Here is a 6,212-nt window from a genome sequence, read left to right as displayed (position 1 = left end):
TTCTCTCCGTGAATATCTCTGGTATGTCTTCGTTTCTGTAAAATGTGCATTATTTTGAAGCGTGATTGAGCAATAGCAGAATCAGATTGTGTTTGTTTTATTGGTGTGAGTTAATTTATAATTCAAATGTTGTCAGTGGCGGACTGGCCGTCTGGACGTTCGGGAGAATACCAGAACGGCCGCTGCAGCAGGATGGCCGTCGGCCTCTGTGCAGCCGTCACAGTTTTTTTTTTTTCCTTCTTTTTTTTTCTTGCTCATAATTTACTGTTGTTCTATGTCAAGATCGATAGGTGGCAACAATGCGCTTACAAGCCCATAGAAGCGCAAGCTCACTCGTCAATGCTTGTCACTCAACCGTTTACAAGTGCAGGTGGGAGAAAGAACATGGAGACTGCAGGTGTTGGTAATAGGGAAAAAAAAGGAAAGAAAAGGGTGTGAAGGAGGAGGCTGCGGCCGCAGCAGCACAGGGACATAGAGATGAGGGACAGGTGCAGGAACAGGGGGAAGTTCCCCAGACAAGTGCATTGCAACTCGGCAAGTAAGCATGAGATGAGGATAATTAGGGTTATTTCCTAGGTAATCTGACTTTAGCAAATGTAATTTCAGGTTGCTACATTTGTATCTATACCCCAATGAAATAAAACTATTGCAGTTTTTACAGTTGATTAGCTATAAAACACGATATAAACATGCAACTGCATTAACATGAAGGTAGAAGAAATATTTAATAAGTAGTTAAACCGTTTTTGTGCACACTGCAAAAACTCCATAGTCAAGTCAAAAAATCTTGTTTCCTGCTAAAAAAAGTATTTTTAACCTTGTTACTTATATTCATGGGTACCAAAGACGTCACTTCCGCTATGCTCACCGCCATATTTGTGTCCGATATGACAACAGACATAGCGCATCTAAATGAGATTTAATAATAAATTGAAATAAGAAATTACTTTTTACTACTACTTCACACACTGTATATCTGACTTGATTGTACTTTTAGGACAAAAAGTGTACATCATTGTGAACGTAGTCGCTCGATGAAGGCTTTAAGACCTTGAAGAATCCTCTGCCGGCTGGTCACTAACTTACTTCACAGCGAACGAGACTCGCGCTGACGGCACTTATCCCCTTACAGTCCGCGCTTAGATTTCGGCAAATTAGTTTTGGCAAATGCAGAGAAATGTGATTATTGAGCATAAAACCAACATCCAGCAAGCCAAGAAAACATAAAATATACCTAATGGAAGACGTCTTTCACGTCTTGTGTATTCCTAAACCTGGATCTCATTATTGAAGCACAAATTCAAGCACCAAAAGCATGAGATTTCTTTATTTAAAATATGCGATTTTATTCATTCAAGCTATATGGCTGCAATAACATTTTAGTTTAATTTAGTTTAGTTTATTACACCACTTGTGCAGCCAGTCACAATTCACAATGGTACCATTTACTCGGGACGATGGTTTGTGTGTAACTTTGTTGTACATAAATAGTTTCAGCAAAACAAATATGATTATTTTTGAGAACCTTTTTACATGTATATACTTTACTGCAGGCGTTGTAATGACGAATGCTATGTAGTAAAATAGTTTAGCGTTTATTATTTAATTTTCATAATTCACTAAACACCGTATATTCTAAAACACCTTTAACTATAAAACACTCTTGCTCTTAAGCCAAATATACACTGAAACAAATAATTTACGGCATCTGGATGTACAGTAAGTCACTATTCTCTGCATTAGCACTGTTTTGAACTTGCTGTTCTAATGCTTTCTTGTTTACTAAATCTTTGGACTTATGAATTGATCGGTTCAAAATGATGTAATTGCAAAAAAAATGCTTCTTTTCATTTTAAGGCATTATTTTCGTATTAATGTACTGATTCACAATCTTAGTCAATAATTAATTATTATTCCACTACTCTTATTGTGACGAAAAAAACACCCTTGCTGTGAAAAGCACCTGCGTGAATGACACTGGTACGCTAAAGGCTATATGCATACCGACCCACTTCAAGCACTGCTAAGAACGAATAAAACTGTAGTTAGGTTTTTTCTGATGACTGTTGTTACAGCGTACAGAACAACAGATCTTGGGCATATTGTATCCTTGTTGTGAACATTCTGGGAGTTTTGTTGATCTTCCTCTGGTAGTTGTGGCTACTGTGACCATAGACTGAAACAGGTGGCGCGGTCACAAAAATGGCGGCGATAAAGCACAGTGACGTCACATGGTCCCTATGGATACTAAGCAAGAGTATAAGGTGTGAGATTATTATTCTTATATTGAGTATATAAGCCTTATTTTTAGAATTCTTACCAAGTGTGATTTGTCTTATTTCATTGATAGATTATTTCACTTAAGTTAAGAAGTTTTCGACTAAAATCAAGTATTTTAAGGGTTAGGTTAGTCGAAAGCTTCTTAAATTAAGTGAAATAATCTGCCAATGAAACAAGAATTTGCTAAGAATTCTCAAAATAAGACAAATATACTCAAAATAAGATTAATAATATAACCTCTTCTGCTCTTGCTTAGTATATAAGTCTCAAAACAAGATCAAAAATACTTTTTAGCTGGAAACATGATTTTTTTGACTTGGTTAGATGAACAGTTTTTGCAGAGCCGTATTTTTTGCACAAATTAATTAAGAGATTAGCAAGTAATAAATATAGTTTAAGATTGCATGCCATTTCTACCATTTGTTTTTGTATGTTTTAGGTAGTCACCTCATCTGCATATTTTTTTAGCAGAGAGACATTAAAGAGGGCTGTTCTGTGAGTATTCTACACTATGCTTTTAACACATCTTTTAGTCAAAATCAGAGATAATTCTATAATTTGGAAGGTAAAACATCATGGGTTAAGATTTAAGTATTTTGATTATTTTGAAAGCTGCTGATTAGCTTTCACACACATCTGTTGTTGTGGGCTGAGCTGAGTCAAAGTCCAGGGGTCCGTTCTTCGTACCTCGCTTACTACATCCAAGATCAAATGACACATCCAAGATCAAATCATCGCGCTAACTATGAGCTCGCTATTCCGGTTCTCCGAACGCACCTGTTGTTGATGATTAGTATAGCTGGATGAAGTTATTTGAGATCACTGGGTGGCTTAAAAGGGGCTACGTATCGATAGTAGAAACATTGATCGGCAACTCTTTGATTGGTCGGCAAACATGACAAAGGAGCGCGCTCAGTATTTTTCTGCAGCAGAGCAAGAACTCTTGATTGAGGGTTTTCAGGAGTTTCAGAGTTTAATTAAAACGCAAGGGAACACTGCAAAGACTGGAAAAGCAAGGAGAGAGGGCTGGCAAAAAGTAGTGAACAAATTAAATGCGTTAATGCTGCCCATGTTACATGTTTTTTCCTTGATATGTTATTTTATTTATATTTTTATACAATACCGTTCAAAAGTTTGGGGTCAGTAAGACTTGTAATAGTCTTTAAAGAAGTCTCTTATGCTCATCAAGACTGCATTTATTTGATTAAAAATACAGAAAAAACAGTAATATTGCAAATTGTTTTTACAAAATAAAATAATGTTTTTGTTTTTTTAATATATTTTAACATACTTTGAAATAGAATTTATTCCTGTGATGAAAAGCTGAATTTTTATCAGCTGTTACTCCAGTCTTAAGTGTCACACGATCCTTCAGGAATCATTCTAATATGCTGATTTATTATTAGAATGATCAATGTTGGATAATATCAACAGTTGTGCTGCCAAATATTTTTTGGAACCTGTCATATATATATAGGCCTACACTTTCTTGCAAGATACTTTTCTTTTCCCACGTGAGTCAGTCCGCGTCAGTCGTGCTCTTTAACCAATCAGATGTGACCTCGCCATTTCAACCAATCATAACCCGCCAGGAGCGCAGCCTAAATCCTGTTTACATGAACAGGGTTTCCGCGGGGTCTTAAATAGTCTTAAAAAGTCTAAAATTTCTAAATCAAAATTTTAGGCCTTAAAAAGTCTTAAATTCGCTGTTCTAGGTCTTAAATAATTTGACACAGGTCTTATTTTTCCGATGTCCATGTAACGCTACCTCTAAAGCTTATTTAAATTCTCTTTCTGTTGTTTCCGTGGTGTTGTAGTTCTTTATTTCACTGGTCCAAATATAGTTTGCTGCATTTAAACTACAAATGAGACCAGCATGCAATAGCCAATCAGCTTTCTGTTATTGGCGCGAGTCTCTCTCGGATTGTACCGCAGAAGTAAAATGGATTTAACTTTTTAGCTATGGGGAAGTGCAAGTTTAGTGATACTTAGCTTGAAAAAACTGAATATAGGGCTTGGCTAAGGCCAGTTGCTAACAACTAGATTTTTTTCTCCCTCTGTGGAAGTTACTGCGTCTTCAGACAGAATCGCAGTAGCAGAATACTGGTCAAACTACCTTTTTCTGTATATAATGTTATCAATAATAATAAGATATATAAGTTAGGTCGAGCTAGCTGACCGCCAGCCTTCGAAATCCTTTTAAAAATTTTTACTTGCCCGACCGAACAAACCACCTGATTAAAACTGAAGTGACAAAAACAACTAGCGAAGCATCAAAAGGCAAGAAAGATTCCTATTTTTATACATTCAATGTAAACAGAAATTGATAATGGATATGTGTGTATTTCTGGTCTATTTGAGACATACTTATAAACAAATGTAACCGCACTCTAAAGAAACACACTGAGGTAAAAATTTCAAATGTAAAGTTTATTTATAACATGACATTGTTCAGAAATATACCAAGTGAGCTTTTTGCTGAAAATTCTCACAATTACAAATGTTACATTAATTTTAGCTCAATAAAAAAGTAGTTAGTCAAGTAGTTACTTACTTATTAGACAATATGCAACATTAGCAGAAGCATTCTCCTAGCAACGTTTTGCTATAATTCAGCGTTTTGCTCGAATCAGTTGAAATAACTCGCTCATGAAGTGACTTACCGCCACCTGCTGGTGGTTTAGTGTGTTTAAAAGTATGCCTCCACACCCAACATTTCTAATGTATATATTTAGAAATAAATAAATGTATTTAAAACATTAATCTCACTTTTTATTTTGCAGTGTAAATTATGTAATCTCACTGCTAACAGCCATTTAGAATTTATTGATAAATTCATAAAATAAATTTGAAAGGTAATGCATACATTTCAAAAGTAAAAAAAAAAAAAAAAAAGCCTTTATAAAGGTAAATCAAATATGCAGATTTAAGATGTAAAAGCTAATAGAGTACTGATGAAAATATTGCTTCAGAATTTTTTTTTTTTTACGTCAGATATTTCTAGTGGTACTTTTATGGGCATTTTTTGTGTGGAATATTATCTGCTGATATGAAAAGTACTAGGGCTGGGCGATTTGGCCTAAAATCAAAATCTCGATTAATTGAACATTTTAACTCGATTACGATTAATGAACGATTATTTTATTTATTAATTAAATTATATTGAATTATATTTATATTATATTTATATATTATTATTTTTTTTTGCCCTCATAGTTCAATGGCAAGTTTTGTACAGTAAATATGCTCACATATTACAAGTGAGAGATTTTTGAATGAAGGGTACATTACTTGATTTAAAATTAATTGAAGGAAACACATCTGCTATCTTTGATTATTTATTGACCTTCAGTGTTGAACAACTTAAATTAAAGCACACATTGCTTAAAATGAAAAGCCACATTTTTCTTAAATTAGTGAAAATAAATAACTTGCACTTTTGGAAACAAAATAAATTATTTTCAATGTTTTTCATATTAAAAGTAGAAAATAAGCAGTATCTCTTCTAAATAAAATTTCTCTTGTGTATCCTGTAAATACTTTTTACTGTATAAATACTGTTTAAGCTCTCCATCGAAATGTCGGCGGAATAACGTAACGTAACAGAGCGGGGTCACGTGATTCCACAGGTGGTAGTGTTTTTAAAGGGAAAGTAATTGAAATAATTGACCTGGAAAAATTTGATCGATTATAGGTTCTGAATGTCGATTTCGATTACTTTTCGATTAATCGCCCAGCGCTAAAAAGTACACAGTATATCGTAGTAATAAATATTATTTATGACAGCCATGAAATTGTGTTTACTTTTTACATTAAACACATTAAATATTACATATATGCATGTAATATAATATCTATTTCCATTACAGGTTTCGGTCTTAAATTTCATATAAGGTGGTATTAAAAAGGTCTTAAAAAGTCTTAAATTTGAC

The sequence above is a fragment of the Garra rufa genome, chromosome 1, assembly GCF_049309525.1.
Source record: "Garra rufa chromosome 1, GarRuf1.0, whole genome shotgun sequence".
Classification (NCBI taxonomy): domain Eukaryota; kingdom Metazoa; phylum Chordata; class Actinopteri; order Cypriniformes; family Cyprinidae; genus Garra; species Garra rufa.
Note: the sequence above shows the minus strand (reverse complement) of the source record.